Below are 14,989 nucleotides of genomic sequence, written 5' to 3'. Positions count from 1 at the left end.
TCCCAACACAAGCAGGAAATCTGGTGGATGTTAGATTTCTTTTCTCTCCTTTACTGCAATGCAATGTGTCTTTATCTCCTGTAGCAGGGGTCGAGAACCTATGGCTCACGAGCGAGCCAGATGTGGCTCTTTTGATAGCTGGATCTAGCTCGCAGACAAATCTTTAATAAAAAAAGATAATAACATTAAAAATATAAAACATTCTCATGTATTACAACCCATTCATTTCCTACCGCTCTTGTTCATGGTTGCGAGTGGATGGAGCCGATCACAGCTGTCCTCCAGGACAACACCAAATTTTTATTGGATAATGCGTAATGTACACGGGTCGTTGTATGGCTCTCACGGAATTACATTTTAAAATATGTGGCGTTCATGGCTCTCTCAGCCAAAAAGGCTCCCAACCCCTGTCCTGTAGGTTTTTATTCCTTACAATTTACTGCCCCCACAACAGCCCCAGTGAGCTTTAAATGTAGCTACCTAACATTGGGCGAGTGGTTTAATCTCTCTGGGTTTCTGTTTCCTCATCTGGATTGTTTGTGAGCATTACATGAGTTAATGCATATAAAGGGTTTAATAAGCACCTAGCATTTAGGTGTTTGTTTGTTTGTTTAATTGATTTTAGGGAGATGGGAAGTGAGAGAGAGAGAAAGACAGGAACATTGATCTGTTCCTGTACGTGCCCTGACCAGGGATGGAACCAGCAACCTCTGCACTTTGGGATGATGTTCTAACCAACCGAATCATATGGCCAGGGCAGCGCCTAGCATTTAATAAGGGCTCAAAAAGCGTTAGCTACGATTATCAGCATCATTAGCTATCATCCATCCAGTGGCTTTACATCACACTTGGAATAAACTCCTGCTTCCCGGCCCTGATTTTCCAGCATGTAATAAGGCCTACCCCGCCTCATCTTGTACCGCTAGCATCCTTTTTCTTTTTTTATTTTATTTTATTTTTTTCTGGAGCTGGAAATGGGGAGAGACAGTCAGACAGACTCCCGCATGCGCCCGACCGGGATCCACCCGGCACGCCCACCAGGGGCTACGCTCTGCCCACCAGGGGGCGATGCTCTGCCCCTCCAGGGCTTCGCTCTGCCGCGACCAGAGCCACTCTAGCGCCTGGGGCAGAGGCCAAGGAGCCATCCCCAGCGCCCGCCCGGGCCATCTTTGCTCCAATGGAGCCTTGGCTGCGGGAGGGGAAGAGAGAGACAGAGAGGAAGGAGGGGGGGGGCGGGGATGGAGAAGCAAATGGGCGCTTCTCCTATGTGCCCTGGCCGGGAATCAAACCCGGGTCCCCCGCACGCCAGGCCGACGCTCTACCGCTGAGCCAACTGGCCAGGGCCTTAGCATCCTTTTTCATTCTGCTTGAGTCCTTGAACATGCAAATTAAATTCTTCTTGCTCAGGGCCTTTGCACTCACGGTTTCCACTGCTTAGAATGCTTTTCCACCTGACCGTCCCAAAGCTGGCTCCTTGTCCTTTTGGTCTCAGCTTAAATGGCACTTCTTCGGAGGGGGCTTCCTTGCCTACCTAGCGGTTACTCTCAACCGCATCAGCTTGGCTTATTATCTTTATAGATCCTATTAAAATTTAATAATGGTTGATAAAATTACTGGTTAATGGAGAACATGATCTGTCTCCAGGAGAGCTGGGGTCTGATTTGGCACATAATCCCTGTGCCTAGAACAGTGCCTGGCACAGTAGGTACTGAATAAATATTTGCTGAGTGACTGAACTGGTTTGGAGCCCTCAGACGTCCCTGGGAGCAGGTGATATCTACACCAGCCTGGATTCTTTTTCAATGCCTGCACCTCGCCAGTCTCAGTCCAGCTGACTCTAAACCCAGCCCTGACCCGGGCGAGGGAACAACAAGGTACGTTCACGGGCCTTGATTCCAGGACTTGCCTACTCAGCCTCTCTTTCTCTTTCTCTCTCTCTCTCTCTCTCTCTCTCTCTCTCTCTCTCTCTCTCCCTCTCATGGGTTTCTTCTTTCTCCCAAAACTTGGTTTGGGGGATGGAGAGATCGGAATCCCCAAATCCCTTTCCACTTTCACTCCTGGCTTTGAAGAGGGAAGGAGAGACTTCCCAGTACTCAAAGCAACAGGAAAAAAAGGCTTTTCTACCCTGGCTGTTTGGCTCAGTAGTAGAGCGTTGGCCTGGAGTGCAGGAGTCCTGGGTTCGATTCCCAGCCAGGGCACACAGGAAAAGTGCCCATCTGCTTCTCCACCCCTCCCCTTCTCCTTCCTGTCTGTCTCTCTCTTCCCCTCCCTTAGCCAAGGCTCCATTGGAGCAAAGATGGCCTGAGCACTGAGCATGGCTCCTATGGCCTCTGCCTCAGGCGCTGGAATGGCTCTGGTTGCAACAGAGCAACGCCCCAGATGGGCAGAGCATCACCCCCTGGTGGGCGTGCCAGGTGGATCCCGATCAGGCACATGCGGGAGTCTGTCTGACTGCCTCCCCGTTTCCAACTTCAGAAAAATACAAAAAAAAAAAAAAAAAAAAAAAGGCTTTTCTAGCCCCTCTGGTGTACCAAGCACAGGGATATTGGGGCGGGGTGGGGTGGGGTAGCAAAGCAGCAAGGTGCTTTGGAATCAGATACATCTGGTTCAAGTCCTGCCTCTGCCACTTTCTAGAGCAGAGGTCAGCAAGCTCTTCCTGTAAAGGGATAGATAACACATGTAGAGGCCCGATGGCTTCTGTCCCAGCTGTTCAACTCTACCATTGTAGCATGGAAGCGGCTACAAGCAGTATTTAAGTGAACAGGCTGCTCCCTGGATTGTGCCCATGGGCTGTAGTTTGCCACCCTCTGTTTAAGTGTAAATTAAAAAGTAAATCTCTTTATGAGCCTCAGCTTCCACATCTGTGAATGGGGATGAGCTAGTACCTGCCTGCCTCTGTGGGTGGCAGGGAGACGTTAACGTAATGAAGTATATAAAGTGCTGAACGTAGTACTTGACACTCCAAAGGGCTCAATACATACCTCTGGTTATTAGTACTGGCTAGTTTTTTTAGATCCATTTCTTTTATGACATGATATATTTTATATGTAATTATAGGATGCTTGTTAAATATAAAAAATATTCTTTGATTCACTATGAAGCCATCAGCTTTTAAGTCACTTCAGATATACTTCCTTAATGTCGTCAATAGAGTGCTAGCTAGTTTTTTAACAACAAAAATTTTACAAATATTCATTCATTTAAACCTCATAACATCTTGTAAGATAGGGATCATCAACCCATTTTACAGACTGGAAAACTGAACCCAGGGAGGTTAATTAGGTCAAGTCAGTCTGGCTCCAGAGCCCAGGCTCTTAACCACTCCAATCTATGGTCTCTTTCTTTAATGACCCAATCTAATCCTCACAGCATTCCTTTGAGGTAGCTGTATGGCCCTTGTTTTGCAGATTGGGAAACTGAGATCCAGCAGCAGGAGGAAGTCACAGGGACGAGTAAGTAAACACAGGCTCCTCTGACCACGGGATACCAAGTTGGATTTCTGCCCAAGATGTCAACATGGGCAGCCTGACTCCCCACTCCCTCTCCCCGTCTCCAGCTGTGTTTTCTTTGGATCCTTGGATGGCTTGGAGAAGCTGCGTCAGCCCATCTCCCCTCCTGATCATTCCCCCACCCCCAATGCCCACCCAAGCTATCCCTCAGGAAGTGACCCCCCCCCCCCATGCCTGAGCCCATGAGCAGTGCAATGTATGTTGCCTGCGTTGCTCAGCATGGTTGAGCCTGGGAACATGTGATAAGGGACCCAGATGGAATGAGGAGGAGTCTATGTGTGCGTGTGTATGTGTGGGTGGGGCAGATATCAGACCAGGAGACCTTGATTAGATCTTCCTAACAGGCAGAATGACTACCTATTTCCAGAGAGCGGCTGGATAGAACCACCCCTACTGAGGCGAGACATTTACCAAATGGAGATCTGGGAACGAAAGGGCTGGGATTTTCTGAGTTCAGCTTGCAGCTCTTGACTGCTTTCTGTGGCTTCTAAATCTTGGAACCTGGTCTTTTTGTTTCTCCTTTTCTTTCCCATTTCCTCCTTGCAGACCAGTTCCTTTTTCTGTTGACAGCGACAGCCACCTGGTCCCTGAAAGTCCTTCCAGGTTCGATACTCAAGAATTCTAATGCTTCTCACAGGGCGTTGCTACCTCATCTCCAGAGTTCGTCTCAAGCCCTGTTCCTGGCACCTCTGAGCCACTCAGCTCAGATGGAAAGTTGACCTCCAGCAGCTCAACCCTCGCTCAGATTTCCTTCTCCTTTGTTTTCTTCACACTCCACCCTCCTTCCCAGTTTCTAAGCCTCTTGCAAGTGGACTCTGACTCATGCATGGGGCCCGTTTCTTGATGGTCCTTTAAGCATCCTGTCCTTGTGGTTTTGTTTCTTTCCCCCTGTCCTTGTTTTCGTGAGTCAGTCACTCAGCATCGGGCTCCCAGCCTCTCATTATTTTGAGGAAGGAGTAGAAGGGCTGTAGCAATGCTATCTAGATGTTCATAAGCCAGGAACGAGAAGGGAGGGGGCAACAAGAGGTAGTGAATTTTCAATGCCACCGTCTTCAGTCTAAGCTTCTCTTTTTGCAGGGCCTTCCTGCAAGGAGCACCCAACACATTCCACCATCTTGAATTTTTTTCGTTTTTTTTATTTATTGATTTTTTAGAGAAAGGAGAGAGACAGAGAGAGAGAGAGGAAGGGGTGGAGGAGAAGCAGGAAGCATCAACTCGTAGTAGTTGCTTCCTGTATTTACCTTGACCAGGCAAGCCTGGGGTTTCGAACCAGCAACCTCATGTTCCAAGTCAACGCTTTATCCACTGCGCCACCACAGGTCAGGCTGAATTTTTTTTTCAATGCTGTAATACTACAATCTCTGGGGGCCTGACATAAACAGGCTTTGATCAGACAAGGATAGCCAACCCCCCAGCCAGGAATCATGAGGACATCATAGCCCTCCAACTTACCTCTTCTCTTCACCCAGCTAGATCCATAATTTATCACCCCACCCCCAGTACTAAACTGCTTTTCCATTTCAGATCACGCCACTATCTTTCACCCAGATGCTCGAGTCAAAAACCTAGGAGTCGTGTTTGACTCCTTTTTTCTTTTTTTTTTTTTAATTTTTTTTTAAGAGTTTGTTTATTCATTATAGAGAGGGGAGAGAGAGAGAGAGAGAGAAGGGGGGGAGGAGCAGGAAGCATCAACTCCCATATGTGCCTTGACCAGGCAAGCCCAGGGTTTTGAACCAGCAACCTCAGCGTTTCCAGGTTGACGCTTTATCCACTGCGCCACCACAGGTCAGGCTGACTCCTTTTTTCTTGCTACCCTATGTCAGCAAATCATTGTGTCTTCAACTCCAAAAGATGTCCCACACCTATACTTTCTCCTCTGTTTGCCCCAACACTAGTCCAAGCCATTTTCAACTTTTACCTGGACAACTTACCTCATCTGCCTGCCTCACTATTTCTCTACTAGGTCTAGTCTTTCTGCACCAACCAAAGTCATCTCTAAAAATAGAAATCATGACATTTTACAACCCTGCTCACAACCCTCCATCTGCCCCTCACCCCATTACACACAAAATACAATCCGGACTCTGGCCACGATCCCCAAAAGAGTCTAGCATCTTTCTCTTTACTACTCTACCTTCTACCACTGTTTGGAAAACACCAAACTCAGCCTTGAGGTTTCCATGAACTCTTCCTTTACCAAATTTGTAGTTTTGTTTTGGTTTTTTAATTTTTTAAATTTATTGATTTTAGTGAGAGAGGAAGGAAGAGAGAGAGAGGAACATTGATTTGTTCGTACATGTACCCTGACTGGGATCGAACCGACAACCTCTGAGCTTCAGGACGATGCTGTAATTAAACTGAGCTGTCTAGCCAGGGCTCCTGGAGACATCTTTGCACAGAGATCTTTGCATAGTTAGCTTCCTTCTTTCACTCAGATCTCTACTCAAATGTCGCACGCCCATCCCCAGAGAGGCCCCCACCATCATTACCTGTCATTCTGTCTAATTCTGTATTGTCTGTTTCTTCCAGAAGACTGTAAACTCCATGGGGGCAGAGCCTAATACTTATTCATGGCTGTATCCCCAGTGCCTAGCACAGGGCCTGGGACATAGAACATGGGTTGGTTATTATTATCTGTGGACCCTTTGAAAGGAAGAGATTGTATCCCAGACTATGTGGCCCTGGCCCAATTATCCCCCTGAGCCTCTAAGCTCCCTATAGTTCCTGCTGGCAGCACCACTGCCTTGCATTTCTCTGGGGTTATCTGCACGTGGCCTGCAGCCAGGAATGTCATACTTGCCTAATCTCTTCAGAAGCCTGAACAATCCTAACTAAGGTCCTGGGAGGTACCCCGCCGCCAGGATCTCAGCTGGCTGTGCAGAAGTCAGGGCTCCTTGCTGCAAACCCAGACCCCTTTCCACCCCACCTTCCAACAGGCCCATCTGCTCTGGAACTGTACATGCACCTTCTTGGGAGGCATCTTTTTCCCTACCCCCCCAAGCCCATATGCTTCCCAGTGTGGGAGAGGCCACTGACCAGCTTGAGCTCCCTTTCGCACCCCGTAGGATAGAAATCAGACCTAAAATTAGGTTGCTGGTTCTCAACCCTTCTGCACGCGAGCAGCTTTAGGTAGGGAGGTGTTGGCTTTGTTCTGTTATGCTCCAATACCTATGCCTGGGCCCCAAACTGCAAGATTCTGGTTTAATTAGTGTGGGATGGAGCCCAGGCACCAGTGGGTGTTTTCAAGAAGTTCCTCAGCCTGACCTGTGGTGGCGCAGTGGATAAAGCGTCAACCTGGAAATGCTGAGGTCGCTGGTTCAAAACCCTGGGCTTGCCTGGTCAAGGCACATATGGGAGTTGATGCTTCCAGTTCCTCCCCCCTGACTCTCTCTCCTTTCTCTCTCTCTCTCTCTCTTTCTCTCTCTCTCTCTCTCTCTCCCTCCCTCTCTCTCTCCTCTCTAAAATGAATAAATAAATAAATAATTTAAAAAAAAACTCTTATAAAAAAAAAAAAAAAAAAAAAAAAGAAGTTCCTCAGCAGGATATAATAAAAAAGACCGACAATAACACAAACTGGCAAGGCCCCTCAGACTTTACTGCTAGGAATGTTACCATGGTGCAGCGGCTTCGGAAAACATTTGGCACTTCCTTATAAAGTTCGACATAAATTTATTTTACAGCAATTCCAGTCTGTACTCCCTATAAGGGGCCTGTATCGTCCACCCGACAAGAAGGAAAACGTATGTTCTCACACAAACACCTGCATTTTCAAAGCAGCTTTATTAATAATAGTTCCAAAGTGAAAACGATCCAAATGTCCATCAGCTGGTAAACAGAGAAACAAAATGTGGTATATCTGTACGATGGAATACTGTCCGGCAATTCAAAAGAATGAACTCCTGATACATGCTGAATACAGCATGTGCAAATCTTAAATACACTATGCACAATAAAAGACATAAAGACTACATTTTGTGTGATCTCATTCATATGAAAGGTCCGAAAAAGGCAAATCTATAAAGTCAGAAAACAGATGAGTGGTGAATCATGGACAGGGCGACGCAGAGAGGGGTTGTCTGCCAACAGTCCCAAGAGATATTTTGGGGAATGGAAATGTTCTAAAATTGAGTTGTGGTGATGGTTGTGAAACTATGCAAATTTACTCAAAATCATTGACTTGTCTATTTGAAACTGGTGAATCTAGTGGTATTTCAATGATACCCCAATAAAGCTGTTAGGAAGGTTTTTCCCAGCCAGGGTTGAGAGCTCTGATTTAGAAGCCAAGTGCCCTAGGAACTCCCTCAGCAAGGACCCGGGCTCAGTTGGTACCCTCCCTCCCAACCCTCACCGAGGCTCTAGGTCAGTTTCCTCTGATCTCAGAATTTCAGGAAGCTAGGCCCTGGCCGGTTGGCTCAGTGGTAGAGCGTTGGCCTGGCGTGCAGGAGTCCCGGGTTCGATTCCCGGCCAGGGCACACAGGAGAAGCGCCCATCTGCTTCTCCATCCCTCCCCCTCTCCTTCCTCTCTGTCTCTCTCTTCCCCTCCCGCAGCCAAGGCTCCATTGGAGCAAGGATGGCCCGGGAGCTGAGGATGGCTCTGTGGCCTCTGCTTCAGGTGCTAGAACAGCCCTGGTTACAACAGAGCGACGCCCCAGATGGGCAGAGCATCGCCCCCTGGTGGGCATGCCGGGTGGATCCCGGTCGGGAGCATGCGGGAGTCTGTCTGACTGCCTTCCGGCTTCCAGCTTCGGAAAAATACACACACACACACACACACACACACACACACACACACACACACAAAAGTAGGGCCTAGTTTCAATTTTATTTTCCGCAGAATATATAGAACTGTACTTCACATGTTTATAGATGCATTTCTGCTGATGTTGTGTCTAAAAAAAGAAAAGAAAAAAAGAAGAAGAAGAAGAAAAAAGAATTTCAGGAAGCTGCCAGCTGTCGCCCTGGCTTCTTTTTTGAAGGACGCTGGGATTTAATTCTGCTGACTCAGCTCATTTGGGTGTAAACATCCCAGCTCTTGGCCACTCTGCCCAAAGTGAAAAACTGGGCATCAGAAAGAATGGGCAGGATGAAGGCAGGGACCACCACAGGTACCCCCACCCCTGTCGGAACATGTTCCAAACACCAGCTGGGAGGCTGAGTGCTAACCCAAAACCGAAACTGCCCCCCCCCCCCGACCCCCCTCGGAGGTGCTCAGGTTGACTCTTGTCTCAATATACTACACCTTTCCACACTTCTAGACTTTGGCGCAGGCTGTATCCTTTCCCTTCTTTGCCCATCTGGAAAATCCGATTCTTCCAGCAACATTCAGTCATGGTCATCTCTCCTGAAGTCTCTGAATCAATGTCCACCCCCTGGCTGTCCCAACAGAGCCCTTATCTCCCTGCAGCTGAGGGTTTATTTCTGTGTCTGCCTCTCCCACTCCTCCGTGTGCTCCCTGAGGGCAAAGGGCCTGCCTTGTTCAGTGCTGGTTCTCAAGGCTCCAGGACAGGCCCCAACACATGCCGGCCCCAGCGCAGGAGGAAATGAAAGGGTGCGCGCCACACCACATCAGACACTGACCAGGACGGGAAGACCAGAGGAGACGTCCAGTCCCCTCATCTATTCTTGGCGCTTCTCTCATGTGGCCCCAGAATGGCCAGAGAGCCACTCCCTGTGGAAACCACAGTTTGGGGTGGAAGACTCCCTTCTACAGAATTCCTGGGCCCGGCCCACTCGCCTTGGAAACTGCCTTAGTGTTATTTAAACTGCAGAAAAGGGCTAGGAGCGGTAGCTCAGGCGGGGCTGGGGGGCGGGGCAGCCTGGAACAGGGTCATACAGGAGCCTCCCTTCCCAAATCGCCAGGACCTCAGGGGTTGAAATGTGCGGTTCCCTCTCAGCTGCTTTTTCTGTTAAGATACTTTGAATCTCGGCCTGTACGTTTCTGTTTCTGCTTTTACATGGAGACTGGGTTTTGTCCTGCATGGAGGCTGGTCCTCCAGAGGCTCTGATATCAGGCTCCCAGCCAGGACTTGCTATCACTGGAGAAGCCCTGCTGATCCCAACCATTTCTCCCAATCCAGCCCTCCTGTCCAGACAGGCTTCTTAGTCCAGAGAAGTTGACAGAGTGCTTGAAAGTCCCAGGATCTCTGCTCATCCCCATTGTGTGAGTAGAGGGTGCCAGGCTGCTGGCAGGGTCTCTGTTACAGTGGGCAGCTCGTGCTTTTCTTGGCATCCTGCAGGATGCTGCCTTGGCGTTCCCATCACAGAAACCAGAGCCTGGAATAGACACGGGAATACCTGAAAAAGTCACCCAGACCTCAATCCAGTGTGGTCTGCCCACAGTCAACAAATATTTAGTGTCAGCCACAGCACTGGGCATGAGGCCACAAGGGAGAACAAGCCCTGGCCTTGCTTTTAAGCAGTCACAGCCTAGTGGACAAAGAAAATGGAGAGACACACCACAGGATGATATAGAAATAGAGAAGAGGTGACCTGACCTAGCCTGGGGGGAGGTGAGTTCAGGGAAGGCTGCCTGGTAGAGGTGACATCTAAGCTAAGACTTGAAGGCTGTATTAGGCAGTGGGGAGACAAGTAAAAGCAAATAGCACATGCAAAGACCCCATGATAAAGAGACAATCTCGTACATTTAGGTAGTTCAGGATGGCTGGGACTGGTTGAGGAAAACTTGTTTGAAAGTTTAGGTCATGTGGCCCTGGCCGGTTTGCTCAGTGGTAGAGCGTTGGCCTGGCGTGCGGAAGTCCCGGGTTCGATTCCTGGCCAGGGCACACAGGAGAGGTGCCCATCTGCTTCTCCACCCCTCCCCCTCTTCTTCCTCTCTGTCTCTCTCTTCCCCTCCAGCAGCCGAGGCTCCATTGGAGCAAAAGATGGCTCGGGCGCTGGGGATGGCTCCTTGGCCTCTGCCCCAGGCGCTAGAGTGGCTCTGGTCTCGACAGAGCGATGCCCCGGATGGGCAGAGCATCGCCCCCTGGTGGGCGTGCCGGGTGGATCCCGGTCGGGCACATGTGGGAGTCTGTCTGACTGCCTCCCCGTTTCCAGCTTCAGAAAAATACAAAAAAAAAAAAAAAAGAAAGAAAGAAAGTTTAGGTCATGAATAACATGAATGTATATAAAGTGCTTGGGGCAGTCCATCGCAAATGCTCTACCATGGTACCTCTCGTTACAATTATGGTCTTGTGAGCCAAGTTACAGGTTTGGAACTTTATTCTTTTTTTTTTTTTTTTTTTTTAAATAAATTTTTATTAATGGTAATGGGATGACATTAATAAATCAGGGTACATATATTCAAAGAAAACATGTCTAGGTTATTTTGTCATTAAATTATGTTGCATACCCCTCGCCCAAAGTCAGATTGTCCTTCGCCACCCTCTATCTAGTTCTCTGTGCCCCTCCCCCTCCCCCTAACTCTCCCCCTGTCCTCCCTCCCCCCACCCCTGGTAACCACCACACTCTTGTCCATGTCTCTTAGTCTCATTTTTATGTTCCACCAATGTATGGAATCATGTAGTTCTTGTTTTTTTCTGATTTACTTATTTCACTCCTTATAATGTTATCAAGATCCCACCATTTTGCTGTAAATGATCTGATGTCATCGTTTCTTATGGCTGAGTAGTATTCCATAGTGTATATGTGCCACATCTTCTTTATCCAGTCTTCTATTGAAGGGCTTTTTGGTTGTTTCCATGTCTTGGCCACTGTGAACAGTGCTGCAATGAACATGGGGCTACATGTGTCTTCACGTATCAATGTTTCTGAGGTTTTGGGGTATATACCCAGTAGAGGGATTGCTGGGTCATAAGGTAGTTCTATTTGCAGTTTTTTGAGGAACCACCATACTTTCCTCCATAATGGTTGTACTACTTTACAGTCCCACCAACAGTGAATGAGGTGGAACTTTATTCTGTGGTCAATGGTGAGACAGACAAGGGTTTTAAGCCCAGGGTGACTTGATCAGATTTGTAGTATGACCAGACTTAAAGAGAGCCCTATGACTGCAGGGTGGATTATGGACTAGGAGAGAAGCAAGGCTGAAAGTCTAGAACAGGGGTCCCCAAACTACGCCCGCGGGCCACATGGGCCCCTTGAGGCCATTTATCTGGCTCTCGCCGCACTTCTGGAAGGGGCACCTCTTTCATTGGTGGCCAGTGAGAGGAGCACAGTATGTGGCGGCGCCGCAAAGTGCAGCATTGCTCACGTACAGTACTATTTCCGGTGACGCAGGACGCACACTTCACGGCTCCAGAAGCGCGTCGTTTCATTTGTTACAGTTAGCAGTGACAAATATGGAACCGGACATTGACCATCTCATTAGCCAAAAGCAGGCCCATAGTTCCCATTGAAATACTGGTCAGTTTGTTGATTTAAATTTACTTGTTCTTTATTTTAAATATTGTATTTGTTCCCGTTTTGTTTTTTTACTTTATTTTATTTTTATTTTTTTTATTATTTTTTTATTTTTCTGAAGCTGGAAACGGGGAGAGACAGTCAGACAGACTCCCGCATGCGCCCGACCGGGATCCACCCGGCACGCCCACCAAGGGCGATGCTCTGCCCACCAGGGGGCGATGCTCTGCCCCTCCGGGGCGTTGCTCTGCCGCGACCAGAGCCACTCTAGCGCCTGGGGCAGAGGCCAAGGAGCCATCCCCAGCGCCCGGGCCATCTTTGCTCCAATGGAGCCTTGGTTGCAGGAGGGGAAGAGAGAGACAGAGAGGAAGGGGGGCGTGGAGAAGCAAATGGGCGCTTCTCCTATGTGCCCTGGCCGGGAATCGAACCCGGGTCCCCTGCACGCCAGGCTGACGCTCTACCGCTGAGCCAACCGGCCAGGGCTGTTTTTTTACTTTAAAATAAGATATGTGCAGTGTGCATAGGGATTTGTTCATAGTTTTTTTATAGTCTGGCCCTCCAATGGTCTGAGGGACAGTGAACTGGCCCCCTGTGTAAAAAGTTTAGGGACCCCTGGTCTAGAAGACCAGTTTGCAGACTACTATAATAATTCAGAAAAGAGGTATGGGTTAAATGTCCCCCAACAGCGGAGTAACATATATTGTATGACAGAATACAGCAATGAAAATGAACTGACTACAGCTACATGGATGGGTGTTGCAATGCTGAGCAAAAGAAGGCATAAAATAGGACTGTATAATTTCATTTATATCATGTTGAAGAAACAGGCAAAAGTGTTTAAGGATGCATGCTTATGTGGTAAAACCATAAAAGCAAGTGAGTGATTACCACAAAAGTAGTGGGGAGAGCAATTACCCCATCGAGGAAATCTGTTTGACAATACCTTGAGCTGAGTGTTTACCCAGGTGTTCACTTTGTGACAAACACACTAAGTTTTATGTTTCTGTTTTGCGCACATTTCTGTATGTGAGGTAGTGTTAACAAAGTTTTTAAAATAATGGTGCTTGCTCTAAGACAGTGGAAATAAGGATGGATAGGTTATGACTATACATGGAAAGTGAGATGAGATTTTGAATCTAGTTTGATGAGAAACCTAGTTAAATATTGAGGTAAAATTGGTATATAACATACTAGTTTTAGGTGTACAAGAGAATCATTCGATCTTTGTATACACTACAAGGTGATCACCACAATTTAAGTCTAATGATCACTGGTCACCATACAACTGGCCTCTTTCACCCATTTTGCCCATCCCAACCTTTTCCCCTTCTGATAATCACCAATCTGTTCTCTGTATTTATACCTTTTTTTTGGGGGGGGGGAGAATATGATTTATCTATCTATTTATTTATTTATTTATTTACAGAGACAGAGAGAGGGATAGACAGGGACAGACAAGGAATGGAGAGAGATGAGAAGCATCAATCATTAGTTTTTCGTTGTGCATTGTGACACCTTAGTTGTTCATTGATTGCTTTCTTATATGTGCCTTGACCGCAGGCCTTCAGCAGACCGAGTAACCCCTTGCTTGAGCCAGCGACCTTGGGTCCAAGCTGGTGAGCTTTTGCTCAAACCAGATGAGCCCATGTTCAAGCTGGCGACCTCGGGGTCTCGAACCTGGGTTCTCCACATCCCAGTCCAACAGTCTACCCACTGTGCCATCGCCTGGTCAGGCTGTATCTATACCTTTTATTATTATTTTAATTTTTAACTTATTGATTTCAGTGAGAGAGGAAGGGAGAAAGAGACAGAAACATCGATTTATTCCTGTATGTGCCCTGACCGGGGATCGAACCAGTAACCTCTGAGCTTTGGGATGACATTCTAACCAACCAAGCTCTCCAGCCAGGCCTTATTTATTTTTTTTAAAATATGTATTTTGTATTTTTCTGAAGCTGGAAACGGGGATAGACAGTCAGACAGACTCCCGCGTGCGCCCGACCGGGATCCACCCGGCACGCCCACCAGGGGGCGACACTCTGCCCACCAGGGGGCGATGCTCTACCCCTCCCGGGCATCACTATGTTGCGACCAGAGCCACTCTAGCGCCTGGGGCAGAGGCCAAGGAGCCATCCCCAGCGCCCGGGCCATCTTTGCTCCAATGGAGCCTCGGCTGCAGGAGGGGAAGAGAGAGACAGAGAGGAAGGAGAGGGGGAGGGGTGGAGAAGCAGATGGGCGCTTCTCTTGTGTGCCCTGACCGGGAATCGAACCCGGGATTTCTGCACACCAGGCCGACGCTCTACCACTGAGCCAACCGGCCAGGGCTTAAAAATATTTTGTTGACTTTACGGAGAGGAGGGGGTGGAACGGGAAGTATCAACTCCCGGCTGCTTCGCTTTGTTGCTTATCCTGTGCGTCTTTACTATTGGGAAAACCCAGGGTTTTGAACCAGTGACCTCAGCATTCCAGGTCCATGCTCTATCCACTGTGCCACTACAGGCCAGTCTATAACTTTAATTAATTAATTAATTTTAGAGAGGAGAGAGAGGGAGAGAGAGAGAGACAGAGAGGGGAGGTAGGAGCTGGGAGCATCAACTCCCATATGTGCCTTGACCAGGCAAGCCCAGGGTTTCGAACCGGCGACCTCAGCATTTCCAGGTCGACGTTTTATCCACTGCGCCACCACAGGTCAGGCATATAACTTTAACTTTTTTAAGATTTCACATATAAGTGAAATCATATGGTGTTTGTCTCTTACCATGATACCCTAAAGGTTCATTCATGTTGTTGCAAATGGCAGAATTTCCTTTTTAAAGGTTGAGTAGTTTTTCATTTACTCTTTTTTTTTTTTAGATTTTATTTATTCATTATAGAGAGCAGAGAGAGAGAGGGGGTGGAGTGGGGGAGGAGCAGGAAGCATCAACTCCCCTATGTGCCTTGACCAGGCAAGCCCAGGGTTTTGAACCGGCAACCTCAGCGTTGAGTAGTCTTTCAGTATATATCTATATCACATCTGTATCATGTAGGCCTTTTCCCTATCTTGGCTGCAATAAACATAAACAGGGGTGCATGTATCTTTCCAAATCAGCGTTTTCTTTGGACAGATATCCACGATCATATGG

This window comes from Saccopteryx leptura, chromosome 5 (genome assembly GCF_036850995.1).
Source record: "Saccopteryx leptura isolate mSacLep1 chromosome 5, mSacLep1_pri_phased_curated, whole genome shotgun sequence".
NCBI lineage: Eukaryota > Metazoa > Chordata > Mammalia > Chiroptera > Emballonuridae > Saccopteryx > Saccopteryx leptura.
This window is presented reverse-complemented; position numbering follows the sequence as displayed.